A 20,980-nucleotide genomic window follows, 5' to 3' on the forward strand; every position below is an offset into this window, starting at 1 on the left:
CCCTGTCGAGACTATACCACGGACACCGAAAGGTTCTTCCGAACTCATTATTTTTCGAACCCTTGGACATTGCCTTCACCTACGACCACATTAGCTGAAGGAAAAGTTAATGGAATGGAATTCTCTATGTCTACAGCTGAGCTTAGATATCAGTCTATCGTTAACTCTGCAGACGACCACTCTACTCCTTTTTTTGAAGAGGAGATAGATGGTGATGTGGCCCCGGCCTAGACCCTTGATTCTACCTCCGCCCTGGACTACTTAGATACGGTTTTACCTTCTGAAGAAGCAATCCTAGAAGCAATGATGGGTATAGATCGACCTTGGGAAGACTTACACCATCGTTCGTATTTTCTTCCTCCATTGCAAGAAGTAGAATCTAGGTTCTCCGAGCTCTTTACTAGTGATGTTTGTATGGTATCAAATCCTTTGGCTCCAACACACTTTTACACCAAAGGTAATATGTCGGTGATTTCAAAAACAATACCTATAAACATCTCTACGAACCCTAACGTGATCGAGAATCTCTTCATCGGAATCGAATGTTCCCCTGAAGAAATTCAAATTTACACTAACCTTTTCAAGGAATTTCGGGATGTATTCGCTTGGTCTTATGAAGAAATGCCTGGCATTGATCCATCTATAGTTCAACATGAGATCAAGATGTATGAAAACGCCAAACCGGTTCGTCAAAGGATTTGGCCGGTTAATCCTACGAAAGCAGCAGCCATTAAAGCTGAAGTAGAGAAGTTGCTCAAAGCGGGTTTCATATACCTTGTTCCTCTTACCGATTGGGTGTCTAATCCAATCCCTGTGGATAAAAAGTAAGGAACAATTCGAGTATGCATCGACTTTAGAGACTTAAATAAGGCTTGTCCAAAAGATAATTACCCCACACCATTCATTGATCAGATTATTGATGAGTGTGCAGGTAATGAGATTTTTCCCTTCATGGATGGTTTTTCTAGGTATAATCAGATCTCTATCTGTCCTGAAGATCAACATAAGACAGCTTTTATATGTCCCCGGGGTACCTTTGCATACAGAAAGATGCCTTTTGGTCTTAAAAATGCTGGAGCCACTTTCCAGTGGGCCATGTCATATGCTTTCCACGACATCAAACATATCATCGAAGCATACTTGGACGATCTCGCTGCTCGTTCTCGAAAGAGAACTGATCACCCTAGTCATCTCCAATTCGTCTTTGAGCGATGTCATTTTTATAAAATCCGGTTGAATTCCAACAAGTGTGTTTTCGCGCTTACGTCCGGTCGGTTATTAGGGTTCTTCGTGTCAAATGAAGGGATTCGGGTTGATCCCTTCAAGGTTGAGCCAATAATTTAGTTGCCTCCCCCGTCCTCAATTCGACAACTTCAAAGTCTTCAAGGGAAGGCTAATTTCCTAAGACGGTTTATAGCAAACTATGCCGAGATCACTAAGGGGTTTATGCGTTTGTTACGTAAAGGAGTTCCATTTGTATGGGATGACTTTGCACAGCGGTCATTCGATGCTTTGAAAAAGGCATTAGTCTCTTCCCCGCTTTTGAGTCCACTGGATTATGGTAGGGACTTCCTTTTATATCTTGCTGCAGCAGAGTCAACCATTGGTATGGTTCTCATTCAGGAAGACGATGCTCTCACAGAGCATGTGATTTATTATTTGAGCCGAGGCTTAATAGGTCCTGAACTTTGCTATTCTCTGGTTGAGAAGTTGGCTTTCGCAGCTGTCCATGCTGTCCAGCGGCTCTGTCATTATATCTTTCTACGCAAAAATTTTGTCTTAGCGGCGGTCAATCCATTTCAATTTGTCCTCAATAGGCGAGTGATTGGGGGCAAATATAATCGATGGATAGTCATTTTACAAGAATTTGATCTCAAGTTCTTGTCCGCCAAGTCTAAGAAATCCATGGTTTTCGCCGAGCTAATTTCCGAGTTGCCTTGTGGAGAGGATACTATTTATGAGGAAATTTTTCCCGATGAACATTTATTCCTCATCTCTTCACTCGACCCTTGGTATGGAGATATCATTGTCTATCTCCAGACTTCGAAGTTTCCCTCTACTTTCTCTAAGGATGAACACCGGAAATTATGTCACCTAGCCAAGAATTATGTTATCATAGGTGATACATTATATCATCGAGGGGTTGATTCAATCCTTCGGCGTTGTTTAACCTTAGAGGAAGCAGAGTCAGTGCTCAATGACTGCCACAGTGGATCTTGTGGTGGTCATCTATTAGGGCTTGCTATAGCCCAGCGCATCTTGTGTGCCGGCTATTTTTGGCCTTCGCTCTTTAAAGTCTGCGTTGAAGCGGTCAAATGTTGTCACCCCTATCAAATCTATACTCGAAAGATGCGTGCACATCTATCTCCTGTTTTTCCTGTTGTCATTGTCGCCCCTTTTACTAAGTGGGGTATCGATTTTACAACTTGTAATCCGCCTTCAGCGGCGAATCACAAGTACATTATCGTGGTTGTAGACTACTTTACGAAGTGGGCCGAGGCCATGCCCACTTATAAAAACAATAGTGAAACGGCAACATTGTTCCTTTTTAATCAAATTATCTCAAGGTTCGGTATCCCGAGAGAGATTGTCACTGACCATGGCAGTCATTTCCAGAATCAACTTATGTCCGAATTGGCTCTTAAATTGGGTTTCTAGCAGGAACATTCGTCTTTTTATTATCCTCAAGCCAATGAACAGGTCGAGGTAGTCAACAAAACTCTTAAGATGATCCTACAATGAAAAATCGACAAAAATCGATCCAATTGGCATCTTATATTGTATCCGGCTCTTTGGGCATACCGAACCTCCGTGAAGACGGCTACTGGTTTTACACCTTTTCAGTTAGTTTATGGGATGGACTCTATCTTTCCTATCGAATGTGAAATTCCATCTCTTAAGTTAGCTTTTGAGCTCCTTCTAGTCTCGAAGAGGGTGTCATTCATTTGGAACATCTCGATGAGCAGCGTCAAGATGCCGCCACGATGAATGAGGCTCATAAGAAAAGGGTTAAAATGCAGTATGATAAAGTTTTCCGTCCTCGAGTCTTTTCTGAAGGCGACCTTGTCTTGGTCTACGACCAAGATAAGGACACCTTGGGGGTAGGAAATTTTAAGCCTATGTGGTACAGTCCTTTCATAATTAAATGATTTTTAGAAAAATTGTCGTATGAGTTAGTCGATTTTGAGGGAAACAAGTTGGCGGAGCCCCGAAACGGGCTCTACCTCAAGAAGTACTTTTCTTAAGTAGCAGATAGGCAATGGCTTCTTTGTACATTGTGTATATTTGTACATATCTCATCGAGAGTTTTTGATATCAACACATTTTGTTCTACTGTGGCAGGTGTTGATGGATGACTTGGTCTATTTTGGATTCGTCGATGGTGCTAGTCAGCACACTCGGAACCTTGCTTCCGTAGCTTGGGTACTCTACTATCCAACTGGTCAGCTGATGGTATCAAGGGGAGTATGCATTGGTCCTGCTTCAAATAATATGGCTGAGTATACTGCCGTCATTAATTTACTATCTGAGGCAATTTCTTACAGAATCAACTCGTTGCTAGTTTATCTTGATTCACAATTGATAGTGTCGCAATTGAATAACATTTATTGGGTAAGGGATCCATGTTTATATCGTTAGTATTTAATGGTGAGGTTGTTGCAAAGATCATTTACTTATATTAATTATTTTCACATTCCAAGATCTCATAATTGGTTAGCTGATTCTATCGCTAATCAAGCATTAGACTAGCACATTAATCATTCATCACAATGAAATCAAGCATCAAAAAGTCGAACTGTATATATATATATATATATATATATATATATATATATATAGATATAGATATATATATCATAAAACATCTCGAGTGTACATAAGTCTGTCCAAAAAATATACAAAATTGGGACTCAAATGCCCATAATCATGTCTAGTACATCTAATGCCCCGGCTCAGGATGAGCGGCTAAGTAGGAAGCTATCGCATTGGCCACATGCCTAAAAGTGCAGACCCAGTCACATGGCATGCCAACCACATGACGCTGCATATCCTCAGGAAGATCCTCTACCGCCGCCATCGGTACTCCATGAGTGAGTCTCACCAAGTGCCGCTGGACGGTGTGAAGTAGTCGCTCTGTGTCTACAACTGCCTCTTCGGCCCCTCGGCCGTGACGTCTGTGCCGTGGGAAATCATCTGGTCGTATCGGCCCAATATCTAGAACATGATCATCATATTAGTCATTTGAATCCTATCAAAAACATTTTTCAAAATTCATAATTATATTTGAAAAATCCAAAAAAATCATAAAATAAAAAAATACTTACCATTGTCGCCCCATGCTGTGGTCGGTGGTAATACTAGATCGGGATCTCCTCGAAAATCCAACCCAGCATAAGGGTAGTCATCTATGGCAATGATCTGCTGATCCCACCAGGAAAAGAAGTCATCATCAAATGCAGTCCGTGAGACATCCCCACCCCCTAGATGTTTCATCAGGTCATCCCACCTGCCCATGCGTGGATCTTGTGGGGTGCTGATGGAAACCGCTACCCTAGGGCGGAGTGTAAGGACCCTCTCAAAAAAGAAAGAACACAAAATACTCCCATATCCGAAGTTTTTGGTCTGCCCTCTCTTGATGGAAGTGAGCTGGCTTTTCAAGCTGGCCAGAAGAGGAGTACACCAGTCAAACACGGTGGTGAGACAGTCCACTACCAAGCTCATGGTTATTCATGATGCCTGGTGCAGAGAAGCTGATCCGTTCACTCTAGCTATGGTGAACAAGATTATCCTCAGCGATAAACTCTCCACATGTGTGATTGAGATCTGACTTCCAACCTTTTTTGGATGTCCCGGGCAATAGATATGTACGTAGTCCTCGATCAAGAGACTGCCTCGTGTCCTGCCCCTGGAATGTACTACCTCTCCCCTTTGGGAAAGGCCCGTGATGAAATAAATGTCGTCCACTTCTATCCTGAGTGGCATCTGGTCAATCATAAACGAATCATCAGCGATACTCCAGTATTCAATGAACATCTCAAGCAGACGTGTGTTTGCTTTCATATTTGGCAATTTGAAGAATTTTAGCAAACCACATCCCCGTAAGGCATCCAAAGCGTTAGGATCATTCATGACCTCATCATCCACTGCGGTATGCTCTCTTTCTCGCCAAGTGACCGGCATCCTGAAGAAAAAATGGTTTTAAACCATTAGTTTTTTTGTTTTAAATGTTCACGGCGTATACGCGGGTCCCTTTGCACGCAGTCGCGTATAGGGCCCGCGTGTACGCGGGTTTCATATTTCCAACCCGCGTATACGTCGCAGTGAAATTTTTGACAAAGAATTCAACAGTAAAACATAAATTAAAAATTCTAAAACTAGTCATAATTGATTGCAAGTTAAGTATAAGAGTTACCTGGGGATTTTGGAAGAATCTGAACGGTTGAATTTTGCGTATGAAAAGTTGCTTCTTTTGCTCCACTTCTCTACTCTCAAACTCAAATAGTGAAAATGGTGAGTCCAAAAACTCTTTTATAGGTTTTGAAAATGCAAAATTTTTTCAAAATTTTATTTTGTTTGGCCTCATGTAACTTTTAACTTGGGAGCTTGGAATGTCGAGAATGGTTTGATTTTCAGGACATTTTGGACGTTTTTCGACAGTTTCGAGACGGTTCCATGACTGCTGACCCGTCATCGCAGGTATCGTTTTCTCACTGGCGTATAGGTTAGGGAATCCATTTTTCCATTACATTATGCATACTAGCCTCCATCTGTCGATACATTTGCCATAGGGTCGATCCCATCATGTTATGGTTCGTAAACCATTTTCACTCGCCAATTCTTTAAATCATGACACGATGGTAGAAGCCATCCTTTACATGGGCATCGTAGTTAGCACCTCACTGACATTTGTTGCCCATGCTGCTCCGATTTGAGTAGGCTCGGGAGTCCTCTGTAGTCCCGCCATGACTTATGCGATGAAGACTCATTCCTCTTTGCTTCTTCGCTTTCATTATGGCCTTATACCCTAGAGGCTCCTTTGTGTTGAGTCGTACTACTGCATTGCATTTTGACCATTTGCACCTTTTTGCCTTTTAGCCGGCTTCACTTGGACTTGTGTTTAAGCCAACTTTTGACCATGACGACTGCAAAATCAAACTTGCATACCTTCAACCTCTGCAACTTGACACACCTTGACCCGTGGAAGGAACACATCTTTGAGTGTCATTGACTAGTTTGCACCTCCCTACATTGAGAATAGGAACATTCCAATCCCAGGAACTAGATCATCTGTTTCACCGACACTCGTTCTTTCCACTATACTATAGCATTCTTTTATTCTTTTTCCAGCTTAAAAGAAAAATACAAAAAAAAATCATATATTCCAAAAAGAGTGGGAACGGTACAATATTTCCATTTATTGTTGGCAGCTAGAGTCATTCGTGTCGCCCTTGAACAAAGCACTCAAAACAAAGTCTCCTCTGTTTGGGTGGGATTTAGTTTGACTTAGGTATGCCTTAACCTTGTTATTAAGTCAGTTCTCCCCCGATTGGTTATCTCTTCCAATCATATGGAGGGTTCGTTCATGCCTCCTGCATGACAAACTTATACAGAGTCATCATATGCTGCCACATAGTCACATTGAGTCGTGCTTTTGTTCAAGGGAAGTTAGCTTGAGTCGACCTCTCTGCAGTGTCTCTTAACTCATTTTTCAGTCGGCCATCCCTGATTTTCAGTATCATGTCTATCATCACATCAGCTATATTGGTCCTTTACTCGTGCCGGTTTGAGAAGGTCCCCATTGACTTCTTGCTGGTGGGTCTTGTCCTTATCGACGACGACATCTTGCTCTGAGGATAGGCCTAGAGTTGCACCCTGGCCCTATTTTCATTATTGATAGGTCACCTTGTGCTCAGCATCGATCAGTATCATGGGTCTTTGACTGAGTGGTTTCCCTTGTGTTTGACATCAGCTCACATTATCACACATTGGGATTCATGCAATACCTTGGTTTCCATTTGACCCTATTGGTGGATACCTCGCCTCTGTGTCAGCTTTCATTATTGGTTGTTTCATAGGGTTTATGTTGTGCGCTAGCCACATCTTGTGTACGCCGGAAATGTACTTCAGTCGGGTTACTACATCTTTTTCGTCCAATTCCTTCCACATTATTTGCCTACGGGTTACACTCGTGCTAGATTGATGAAGGATGCCTTAATGCCTTCCTTCTAACGGATCTTTCCCTATCGACTACGGCTCATTGCTGTTAAAATTGGACAACTAGGTCCAAACTCCATGTTCTGATGCTCAGATTAAGAGGCTAATATTTTTGTTGGATTCCTCTTTCTGAGAGGTGTAAAATCCATATAAAAATAGTCTTAATCCGATGAGCAGAACTTATATTTTGAATTTATTATTCTTAATAAATTATATGTGCAAGGTCAGCCAGTTTTGTAATGTAGGCTCACATGCCCAACAGATGTGTCACACACCCTCATTGATGGATATATATACAGGAAAAGTTGGAGAGAATTTGAACACTACACAACTCACATCTTCCTCTCTCAACTGACTTGGGTTGACTCATCTACTGGTTGGAGGGTTGTTGTGACACATGCTGGGCTGGCTGACCAAAGGAGACTTTGCTGGTTGAAGCATCCTGTTGACCGCCGAAACGAACACATTCATTTTTCTTGTTTCTGATTTGTCTTCTGTAAGATCTGCTTATATGTTCTATCTGCATTTTGCTTATCTACTTGTATGATTGCTGTGAGAAAAGTGAAATTGCTCTTAGCATAGAACATCTACAAAACTTAACATGGTATCAGAGCTGAGGTGAAGACAAACTCTATCTATAGCAATCATCATCGAAGAAAATGGATTCTTGAGTGATCTCCTCCTCTCCACGTCTTGGGTTTTTGGAGAAGGAGAGATCATAGAATACGCTGGCCATAGAAGAAATCAACGAAGTCTCTCGGTTAGCTGCGCAGTTCTATTGCGTCTGGCTTATGCGCATACGAAGAAAAGGCACAGATGTTAATTCCTGGTTCATGGTTGGATTAACAGCGAGAGAATTGGTTTCAGAGATTCGGGGAACAGGTATCTCTCATACGCTCAAGATGCACGGGGTTGTGCTGATTGAGATTGAGAGGTCGGTTAATAACCCGAATAGATTATTGCGCAGGTTTATGACGTCCAGGTAACAGCGCAGAAATATATATATCTGATAAGTTGAAGGAAGCTGTATATGAACGCGATTATACAGCTGGTCTGAGGAGCGCGCACAGTCGGCAAAAGATCTCACGGGTTGTGGGGTGAACGGTGGCTGAATATGTAGGATTGTGGTCTCGGTTGATACGTGAAGCAACCTCAGAATCTGGATAGTAGTTCTGTCACGAAATAGCGCAGACACGTAAAGATAATTGGGGTGATCCGCGTGGGTACGACCTCTCGGTGGAAGCGCAGAAGTTATACACAGTCGGCTGGGTGTTTTTCCAGACTGTTATGTGGCAGTAGGATCACAGGACAGCCGTCGATATGCCATTGCACAAGTTTATGAAAGCGTGGAACGCTTGAATAAACGGTGCAAAGATTATACAGCAGTTGTTGGTGGACTGTCACGTGGACGCATGGTGGACTGTCACGTGGACAGGGATCTACAGAATAACGCAGGTTGGTTTCGCACAGGAACTGACACGGTAGCTTGGGCATACGGTATTATTATATAGGTTGTATAAATGCTGGTGTGTTGGGTGAATAGAGCAGATTGGGTTATGCAGTTATACCGGATGTTGGCACGTGGACAGTAGCCGTGAAGGTATAGACGCAGACCTGTTATAATAATACAAGGTAGTGCGGCATGCATAACATGATAGCCGCAGTGATACAGTCAGCCGCAGTAATGAAACCATCGTCGAAGAATGCATACGCAATTAAAAGCATCGGAGCTATGAAGAGTCGCAGTCATATATGAAGCCGCAGTGAGCCGCAGTTATATATGGAAACGTAGTTAGCCGCATCAATGGAGACCTGTTCACGCACAATCGTAGCCAGCGGTTCACTCTCCACTCGCTCCAAGTGTACCCGCTGATATAATCTGAAGCACGCATTTGTATTACAGTGGCACGCTAGAATTACAGTGGCACCCTGATATAATCCGAGACTTCGTTTGAATTACAAACGTACGCGTTTGAATTACAGTGATATAATCTGAGGCACGCATTTGAATTACAGTAGCATAATCTGAGGCACGCATTTGAATCACAGTAGCATAATCTGAGGCACGCATTTGAATTACAGTGACACACTAATGATCTCTGAGACATGCAATTTTGGAAGCTCATGATTCATATATATCTAAGGTTCTAATCTCAGCAGCAAGGTCACTATATTCTCTCTGGCACGAAATTTATGTGGCTCGAATTTTCTCTATCTCTGGCATCGCATCACACTACACTACAGTGGACTCGAATTGTATTCAATATGGCTAGGCTCACTTTACAGTTATGAATGTTCGTATGGCAGAGACATATGGTCATAGGACAAAATATGTTACAGTGATACAGTTTATCCATGACAGAAATTTCAGATATGACAGTGACCTTAGTGCATAAAAGTGATGACTGTATATGACAGTAACTTGAATGAGATATGTTTAGGAGCAACTATCATCAGATTAGAAGTCAGAGGGCTAAGCTACTACCTTGGGTCTAGGAATCTGGAACTACAGCCTAGCTGCTTTGCTAGGCTGCAAGCCATAGCAAGCAGCTAAGGCTGATATACATATGGCTGTATAATGAAGCAACAGAAGTATAACAGCAGCATGATGATGAAAGAGACAGCATGATGCAGCATGATGGGCACATTAGTAAGGAGCAGCATGATGATGGGAGCAGATGGGAGCAGCTCTGTGACTAGGTGTAGCACAGTGACGGATGCAACATGAGTACAAGCTCCAACACTATATTGGGTGAAGCCGTCACCTTGGAGAATCAATTGAAGCAGAATGTCTTCAACTGATCTCATTGTTACAGAAGCTGATCTATGCTTAGATCTAGACAAGTCAAAGTGTTAACTTCTGTTGTAAATGTACTCTCTCTCTCTTTCTCTGCTGAACTTTGAAGATAAAAGAAGAATTGATCAAGGGTTTCCCCACACGTTGTGGGGTTTGTCCCTGGCTCGCGCCACATCTTGTGTCAAATGAGTTCAAAGACTTTAGCAGAGAAGCTGGCATTAAGAGGGAGACTACCACTGCATATACTCCTAAGCAGTATGGTGTTGCTGAACGCAAGAAAGGACTATTGTGGAAGCTGCCCGTGCCATGCTATGTGACCAGAGTCTTCCAAAGTTTCTGTGGGGAGAAGCTACAAATACTGCTGTGTACATTCAAAACTGATGCCCTCATTTCGCTTTGGACTCCAAAACTCCCGAAGAGGTTTTCTCTGGTAAGAAACCTGATGTCTCACATTTTAGAATTTTTGGATGTCCTGTCTATTTTTATGTGCCGAAAGAAAAGAGAAGTAAGCTGGATGCTACTGGGAAGAAAGGAATGTTTGTGGGCTACAGTGAGACTTCTAAGGCATATAGAGTCTATGTACCTGGTCAAAGGGAAATAGAGATAAGCCATGATGTCACCTTTGACGAAGATGCTTCCCTGAAGAAAGTAGTAGATCTTCCTAGATCTGAAGAAAACCATGAAGAAAGACCTGGAAATCTGGAAGAACCCCAGGATGAGACTATGCCTGATGTTGAATGGCCAATGGACCCTATTGATCCTTCCCCTTCTCTAGGAAAGAGGCCATCATGGCTCAGGGACACCCTCGAAGATGCTGAGGGTCATGCTGCCCCAAGGGAAACATTCCGAGAAAGCAAGAAGCCGTGTAGATACCAAGGGTATCTAGCTGCCATGAGTACTATTATACAATCTGAACCTGGATCTTTTGAGGAAGCCATCAAGCATCAAGTCTGGAAGGATGCTATGCATGAAGAATATGAGGCTATTATGAAGAATGATGTCTGGGATGTGGTCCCGAGACCGAAGGAAAAATCTGTTGTCACCGCTAAATGGCTCTACAAGATTAAACATGGATCTGATGGGAGTGCTGAAAAGTTTAAGGCAAGATTTGTTGCCCGTGGCTTCTCTCAAAAGGAAGGAATTGACTATGACGATATATTTGCACCTGTGGCTCGATGTACCACCATCCGATCCATCATAGCCCTTGCTGCTACGCAAGGATGGAGTCTTCATCAGATGAATGTCAAGACCGCTTTTCTACATGGTGCAATAAAGGAAGAGGTGTATGTAGAACAACCTCTGGGATTTGAAGTTCAAGATCGAGACACTTATGTCTGCAGGTTGAATAAATCCCTCTATGGGTTAAAGCAAGCACCCAGAGCTTGGTATGAGAGGATGGATAGTTACTTGATGAAGCTGGGCTTCACTCGAAGCAATGCTGATCCTAACCTTTAAGGTTGAGGAAGGAAAGCCTCTCATTCTAGTGCTGTATGTGGACGACCTCTTCCTGACAGGTGATGACCCTCTCATTCATCAATGTAAGAGGGAGCTTGCTGATGAGTTCGAGATGAAAGACCTAGGACTGATGCACTATTTCCTAGGCCTGGAGGTCTGGCAGAGACCTGGAGAGATTTTCCTTTCTCAAGGAAAGTATATTGTGAAGCTTCTGGAAAGATTTGGGATGGTGGACTGTAAGTCCGTGTCGACACCAATGGAACTCAACTTTAAGAAGTTGAGTGGCAGCGCTGCAGGGCCTATCTTGGCCAATCCTACTGAGTATCGTCAACTCATAGGAGCTTTGATGTTCTTAGTGAACACCCGTCCGGACATATGTTTTGCAGTGAATACTTTGAGTCAACAGATGGTTGAGCCTCATCATTTTCACTGGGTTGGTGCCAATAATCTTTTTGAGATATCTTCGGGGCACGATAAACCATGGGCTGAGATACACTACCGGGAGTGTGATACTCCGGGGATATACTGATGCCGATTGGGCTGGCAGTGTGGTGGATCGTAAGAGCACATCTGGATGTTGTTTCAATCTTGGTTCTGCTTCGATCTCATGGATGAGCAGGAAGCAGAAGTCGGTGGCTTTGAGCACCGCGGAGGCCGAATACATTGCTGCTTGTATGGCCTGTTGTGAAGCAGTTTGGTTGAGGAAGCTCTTTAGTGAGCTGTTCCAACATGTGCTAGATACCACCGTAATACTCTGTGATAATCAGAGTGGGATTCGTATGACTGAGAATCCTGTGTTCCACGACCGATCCAAGCATATTGATATCAGGTACCGCTTTATCCGGGATATGGTACAGCGAGGCGCCGTAAGGCTCGATCATATAGGAACTGATGAGCAGGTCGCGGATATTCTCACTAAGCCCCTGGGGAAGGTCAAGTTCCTAACCTTCCGTGAGAATCTTGGTGTCGTGGAAAGACCCTATGATGTGGGTCCTGTTGGACAATGAGCTCTGGGAGCTCTGGGGGGCTTTGGGGATAGCTTCTCGGAGCTATAAGCACTCATAATGCTTCTGCCCCACCCTTGTGATTATTGAGCTGGTTCGCCACTCATTTAATCTGTGCCCCATATGCATCCTACCCATTGAGTTCAGGGCTCATGGGAAGTACCTCTCATTTGGCCAATTAGGTGTGGAAAAGCTAGAGACTATTAGCAAAGACTGATGGACGCATCAGAGATTGCCGTACTCTCTATCTAGGATGGCATGGTCCAACCACTTGATCTGGGATCAAGATTTGTGAGGTTTGGGACCTCTGGACTGATTATGTCAGTCGGGGAATGATGTCTTTGTGACTGACCCACTTCTGTTCTGAAATAAAGAAGCCAGCAAAGCAAGTTTCGGCGGGATGACTCACGATGTTAATTGCACTAATAGATGGAGTTCTCCCTAGTTGAGAGGGAGTGTTAAAATTGGACAACTAGGTCCAAACTCCATGTTCTGATGCTCAGATTAAGAGGCTAATATTTTTGTTGGATTCCTCTTTCTGAGAGGTGTAAAATCCATATAAAAATAGTCTTAATCCGATGAGCAGAACTTATATTTTGAATTTATTATTCTTAATAAATTATATGTGCAAGGTCAGCCAGTTTTGTAATGTAGGCTCACATGCCCAACAGATGTGTCACACACCCTCATTGATGGATATATATACAGGAAAAGTTGGAGAGAATTTGAACACGACACAACTCACATCTTCCTCTCTCAACTGACTTGGGTTGACTCATCTACTGGTTGGAGGGTTGTTGTAACACATGCTGGGCTGGCTGACCAAAGGAGACTTTGCTGGTTGAAGCATCTTGTTGACCGCCGAAACAAACACATTCATTTTTCTTGTTTCTGATTTGTCTTCTGTAAGATCTGCTTATATGTTCTATCTGCATTTTGCTTATCTACTTGTATGATTGCTGTGAGAAAAGTGAAATTGCTCTTAGCATAGAACATCTACAAAACTTAAAAATTGCTCTGGGGCAAGGATCTAGAGTTCATTTGGAAGTACCTTGGGGTTTGCAGTCATTAGTGGAAGATCCTTCGCTATCGACAATGGGAAACCATCATTGTCTCCTGATTGATAGATTCTTACAGGTGTTCGACTTTAGCTCATCTATTCACACTTGTTAGATTGTACTGGGTACCTTGACACTCATTATCATTATCGGTGAGTAGTCTCACGTTTGCTAACGGTATACATCAATGACTGGTAATAAAATGATTTATCACATGGTCAACTTCAGATCATTTATTCCCATGGTGTAGAAATGTACCACGGCGGTTGGTGAAGACCTCAAATTGCATTAGAATTCATTGGTTCACTTGACAGTTGCTCCTGTTGCTGCTAGTTGATACTGTTGGAGAGGTAAATCCCCTCTGCGGACAGAGGCGATCCCCACTAGCCCAAAATGGGTCTAGCAACAATCAAACAATGCTATCACGCAAGTTCCTAATTGAAAATTAAAGGTGGATTATGAGAGCCTACTTGGATTCCAACGCTAGTGTTGTAGAAGAGTTGACACTCCCGTTCCTTTGCTCCGGCCAGTCACGATCCTCATGATCTCCGTGAATGGACACCTGCACATGCAAAGAACGACACGAATACAAGCATAAAATCCAATAGATGCAATTATATATCAGTCAAAAAAGATATAACTCAAACATCATCACAATGAACAACAAGAATGGAACCATAATGATAGTCATCTATTATTGATAATCAACAAAGGAGAATACAACCATAGTTCTGACATCAAATCCTCCTTTGGCTGGATGATCAGCTACATATGTCTTGCAAAGCTTGTCGGAATTGGGAACAAGCCTCTCTCTCTTTGATTATGAATGCAAAGAAGACTCTTACAGCAATCTCTCAGACTTCTGACAGTATAATTCTCCCTATGCTCCAGAACTAGCTTGTCAAATGCAACAGAACAAGCTTTTATAGATGGAGGAGGAGGAAGAGATACAATTAATCCGGGCATCCATGGGATTGGCATTATCCTCGAAAAGCTATTATGGATAGAGATACGATGAATCTCGACATCCATGAGATTGGCATTATCCTTGAAAAGCCTCATGAGTCGAAAGGAAAAAACTTTCGAGCGTGTGTTTGTTAAAAAGCTTTCCCAAACTTGGTTGGCGTGGGTAAGACTCTGAGACAGAGCACCAACTAGCGTGCCCTCTTTGGAGAATTTCCCCCATTGGCGCGGGTGATACACTGTGGATCGGCGCTAATGGAAAAAGGGGACTTTTTAAGGATATTCTGCAGGAGATGTCTTCAAGGCATATGAAGTCCATACTTAGGGGAACATAATGCAAGTATTTTCAAGTTATGTCACTTCTCACAGGTCCCAGAATGAGTCCTCCAAAGTGCGGGAAAGGGGTAACAGTGACAGTGACGAATGGTGACAAATTACTGTGTAACAGATGCCCCCTAAAGTATGAGGCCTAAGAGAGAGAGAGGGGTGAAATGCTTTACAAGAACACATGCAGCTGCCGCCAGAGAATCTGCATAGAGAGATACAACTGATAGCTCAAGTACATGATATATGTGGTATGGGCACAGCCATCCATAACAGAGTACATAATAATCTAGATCCATGGTATGGGCGTAGCCATCCGGTGAGGATCGATGAATAGACTCAGGCATGGTCGCAGCCATCCAGTGAATGAGTCATGTAACAATAATCCATAAAATCGCAGCCTGGATTCCAACAGACAAAATCCAGGGTCTTGTGCTCCATCTCGACCCGAAAAAAAGTACAAGTTCAAGCATGTGAATACATGAGTTGAAGTCGAACATGCATTAACATCGTCTGATTACCAGTCAATAATGAAAATTGTTAACAGACGCGAGAGGTACCACCAATAATGACAATGTCCCTCAAGGTACTATAGGTACAATCTACGGAGTGTGAATCAGTGAGCTGGTGTCGAACACCCGTAGAATCATTTGATCGGAGGCCAATGATGAAAACCTCACGTCGAACACGAAGAACCTGCCATTGAGGCATGCAGGCTCCAAGGCACCAGAAGGGAGTCTCTAGATCAACTTCTTGGATAATGAGTTGAAGTCGACAGGAGGTGACCTTGATTGAAGGTGGGCCATAGTGTTTCCCACATCATCGACACAAGACAGAGGAAGAATGTTGTGGTAAATCAGAATTATGCGAGCTATCAGAGGGAGGTTGTTATTCTACAGAGGTCAACTTCTCTTGAACATATCGGCGGCACGACAGTGGACTTGGCAGTATTTGACATCAATGGATCAAAGGTCATGGCGACGAGGCAATGAGAAGATGAGAGGTCAAACAGGATTAGCCAAATCCATGGAGGCAAGTGAAAAATGAGATGAGATATCCCCACCCAGACACGAAAGCAGACAAGTTCCATGTTCAAAAGCGACATACTGCCAACACGACAATAATTATGGTTCCATTTTCCCCCACCATTTCTAGCGAGTACCCCAGTTATTTTTATTAACAAGCTTGACGGGGATAGCATATGCTTGTAACGTCATCTCGACAGACTCCAATGTCATCAAGTTTTAACGAGTCTGACAGAGGAAGAACTCGGCGTCTTTTCATGTTTAGAGAGTTTGAAAAGACAGCAGAAAAGAAAACTCCAAGGGTGTCCTTTTTCATAAAGTTGTGTCTCTCGAGCCCGAAAAAGTATAAAACAATGCTCGAAAGAACCGCCCGACCATTACGATCGAGGAGTACTTTTCATGAGTAGTGATTTCGACCTGAAAAAGTAAAAAAGCGATCAAAACCACATCGCTTCGTAACCGTTAACGAACCTGAAACGACAAGGGTCCGACAATCTTTTCATTTTTACACGGTCGGAAAAGAGTTTAAAGACGACTACCTCTTATTTACGTTTAACGAGTCAAGAGGGATAACTCGGCGATATTTTCATGTTTAGAGAGTCAGAAAAGAGCTGAAAGATGACTCCACAGTGACTTTCTCGTGTATTTATCGAGTCCGAAAAAGTATAAAATACAACTCGTTTCACCATCGAAGTTGCGTAAAAGACTTGTCGCTACACAAAAAGCAAGCGTAAAATCCATTTTCGACCAAAAATATATTAAAATATTCAAAAAGTAACTTTTTAAACCTAAGTATAAGTCAAAAAGTTATAAATATGGTGAAAATGGTAAAAATAGAATCACTTTTACTTTTTACCTCTCTGAAGAGTAGCAGTGGTCTGTTTGGGGAGTGAACTTCAGACGGTGATTACGGCCAATCCGTGCAACCATTCAGGATTTCATCAGTTCCAGGTAAGAGGCGCTTCCCTTAGCTCCATTTCCATACATTTTTTAATGCTTTTTCTTCCTGATTGACTTCTGCAAAGGGTTATTAGAAAATTTAGGGCTTCGCCCATTAGCGCGGGTATCCATCACGGACCCGCGCTAATGGGGCGATTTTTCTAAAAGGGTCGCGCCAACCACGCAACTCAATTTTTCACTTAAGATTTCCCAACGCATTTTAAATCTAACTGGATTGTAAGCTTACCAGTGATCTAATCGTGATTTATATGTTCTTGTGGATGCAGAGAAGCAGGAAAAATGGTAGTAGAATGGAAGGAACGAGAACATGATGTCGAGGATGCTTTGGCCCTTGAGGATGAAGGGTGCATGAATGCCCTAAGGGACTGTGGGCTTAATAAATTCTTTCTTACGCCTTACTTGCGCGCTCAGCCCGAGCTACTACAATTCATAATTGATCTGTGGGATGTTGATGACCAAGTGTTCTGTTTACGGGACCAAGTGCTGGGGCTCGATGTGTCTGATGTCTACTTCATCACGGGGTTATCACGGAGAGGGGTGAGGCCTATTTTGACTGGGAGTAGACCTTTCGGGGAGAAGATGACTGAAGTTCGAGACCGAGTGTGCCCAGGGGCGCAATTTGGAAGGAACAGTGCAAAGGTGGATATTCCCACCGTTTTGAACTTGATTCTCAGGGTGATACTGTTCACCATTACTCGAGCTGCAGGAGTGCAGGCGCCCCATGAGGCAAGCAAGAACCATCTTCTGTTGGCCACAGAATGCCTAAATCCTACCATCTTTGACTAGGCCACCGCAGTGACTACTAACATCAAGAGGCAGCTTACAAAGTGCAAGCGAGGAAAGGTAAAGCAGTTTGGGTATGGCTCGATCGTGGTATCGTTCTTCTTGGAACGATTACCAATTTTTCAGGGACAGGGAGCTATAGTGGCTGATCCTTTGCCATGAGAGCCTAGGATGGCTCGCTGGGCAGCACTGATGCCCAGGGGAGGAGGGGGCCAGCAGATGTCCTAGAGGCCCGAGTTCTTTATATGGCTCTGCCATCAGCTGATTGTGGTGGAGGATTGGCCATACGCAGGGACTGACTTCATGGGAGACCCAGATCTCCCACTGCCCGAGGGAGAGGAGTGGGACGAGGAGCTGGGTAAGATCTCTTTTTGTTTTTTAATGTTTTATATGTTTTTTTTTTTTTGTTAATACATGTTTGTCCTAACAACAATTGTATATACATGCAGATGTTGGCCTAGAGCGACCAGTTGGCATGTCTCCCATCGCTCGGAGGAACCAGCCCGCAGCCGACCCTCAGGAAGAGGGTGCCGAGGGGGATGAACTGATTCAGAATCTCGAGGGACTCGCCCGAGGGATTCCTGATTACGCTAGACTGGGAGATATGCCACTAGCATACCAGAGGCACACAGTGGGGGTGCCTAATCGTGTCCATCATCTATTGAGACGCTTGGTGCGCGCGGTGTTGTGCTATCATGAGCACCACCGGGACTAGACTCCTAGGTTTCCTTTTCCTGCATATTTTTTGAGAGACATGTCGTCTCCGGATGTATTTGAGAGGAACATGTATTATTTTTTGAACTATATGATGCATGTGGTGCAAAAATTGTGACACACATATATATATATACATATGCCTATTTCTATGGTTTTATTATTGTGCTTTATATGCTTTCTTGCATGATGTTTTATCTATTACGCAAATGTCTATCTAATACATGGTTAGCCAATGCATCAGTTAATGTGTTCAATTGTCTTGGAATATGCTGATATGTGATGAAATCAAAGTTCCTTTCTAACAATCTCACACGTAAATACAACCTTAGAATGTGATGGTCTCTGACAGAATATTGCCCGTTGAGCTGGTGGACGACAAGTTGAGAGTCTAGGTTTACTACCAATGCACGAATGCCGAGATTAATTGCTTCAGCAAGTAGTTCAATTACAGCACAATATTCGGCAACATTGTTAGTGGTACGGCCCAAACACACACCTTGAAGATCTATCAACTCGCCATGAGGATCATAGATCGCCCACGCCGCAGAGGACAAGTTACGAGTACTGCGGCAGGCACCATCAGTGAAACCAACATAAGGTGTATCAGACATCTGCACAAGAAGCGAAAGACACAATAAGTGGCAGTTATGCCTTCAAAACTAAAACACACACACACACAACACACCTGCTAAAGTACATTTATGTAGAAAACAAAGTGTACAAGCATCACGCATAGTACTTTTTCAAGTACAACCCATTTCGGGGCTTCCCGAGAGGGTTCCCTTCATAGTCAATTAGCTCGTAGGCCCCTTTTTGTAAAACTCTCTTGACAATGTAAGGACCTAGCCACATAGGCTCGAGTTTTCCTGCTCCCAGCTTATCGTTTGCCTGATCGTATAGCAGGACTAAATCTCCCTCAACAAAAGAATGTGGATGGATAGTCTGATCGAAGTGAGTCTTGACTCGCTTCTTTTGTGCTTCAATGGCCAAAGAGGCTAGGCGACAGGTCTCATCTAGCCGTTCCAGGTAAAGAAGGCGTTCTTCTAGCAGAGTAGTGTTGGGAAGTAGTTCGACGGCCAATTTTAATGAAGGGATTTCGCACTCGATTGGAAGGGTAGCCTCCAGTCCATAAACTAGTTGAAATGGAGTGAAACCGGTGGCATCTTTCACGGAGGTTCGGTAGGTCCACAAGGCAAGGAACAATATCAAATCCCAGTTAGACTTATGCATGCCAATGGTATGCTGAAGCATTGTAACCAAAATCTTGTTGATAGCTTCAACTTGGCCATTGGCCTGAGGGTAGTATGGAGTCGAACTATCGTGCCGTAAGCCCAGCTGGGTTGTTAGTTCTGTCATCATATGATTACGGAAATGCTTCCCGTGATCAGTGACGATGGCTTGAGGGACGCCGAATCGGGAGATAACATGGTTGAACAAGAATTGCGTCGTTGTGTGACCGTCTTCAGTTAATGTAGGCATCGCCTCGGCCCATTTAGTGAAGTAATCGACCGCAACGATAATATACCCATGCCCCCCGGCCGAGCGAGGGTTACAGGTCATATAATCAATGCCACATTTTGCAAAAGGGTCGATGGTGACAACAGGGTGCAATGGAGCGGGAGGCGCACGCATCTTCCGCTGGTATATCTAGCACTCATGACAAGAGCAGACAACAAGAATGCAATCCTTAAAGATAGAGGGCCAAAAGTAGCCAACACGGAGGATTTTTTGGGCAGTGGCATATCCGGACATGTGACCACCACAGGCGCCAGAGTGGCAGTCATTCAAAACACGCTCAGCTTCCTCGAGAGTTAGACATCGGCGGAGAACAGAGTCGGCGCCGAGGCGGTATAGTGTATCCCCAATGATGCGGTATGGTTGAGATTGATGATGGATCCTTCGCCGAGCGTCTTTGGATAGGGCAGGGCGAAAAGAGGCCGTTTGCATATATACGATGATATCCCCGTACCAGGGATCGAGGGTGCTAATGAGAAACAAGGTCTCATCCAGAATATGATCCTCTAAGTGAGAGGGTGGGGAAGAAGATGGCAAAGAGCAAAGTAACTCAGCGAATACAAGGGATTTCTTGGACTTGGCAGTGGTAAATTCCAAGTTGAACTCTTGGAGGATGACAATCCACTTTGAGTACTTGCCCCCTAGCAACTGGCGTGACAAAATGTACGTCATGGGGTTGCAATCAGAAATCACGGTGGTAGTGCGCAGCAGAATGTAGTGATGGAAGCGTTGGACAGCACAAACGACGGCCAAAGCCAACTTCTCGACATAAGCATATCGAGTTTCCGTGTCTAAAAGGTTGCGGTTGAGATAATATGCAACATGCTCAGTGTCATCATCGTCAGTTTGAACAAGAACCATGCCGATAGTGGTGTCAGCGGTAGCCAAATACAGAGTATACTCGCGATGATAGTTCGGAGGACGCAACAATGGAACGGAAACAAGGAGACCCTTGAGATTCTCAAAAGATTCATGAGCGACGGTATCCCAATGGAAAGGGACATCTCGCTTTAGCAACCGTGTGAAACCTTTAGCCACCTCGACATAGTTTGGAACGAATCGTCTCAGAAAGTTTGCTTTACCCTGCAAGCTTTGCAATTGTTGTAAAGAAGCAGGGGGAGGGAGATTCAAAATAGCCTCGACTTTAAGGGGATCCAAACGGAT

This window comes from Pinus tabuliformis, chromosome Q, assembly GCF_031772625.1.
Source record: "Pinus tabuliformis cultivar Carrire ecotype Pingquan chromosome Q, CPIR1, whole genome shotgun sequence".
Lineage (NCBI taxonomy): Eukaryota > Viridiplantae > Streptophyta > Pinopsida > Pinales > Pinaceae > Pinus > Pinus tabuliformis.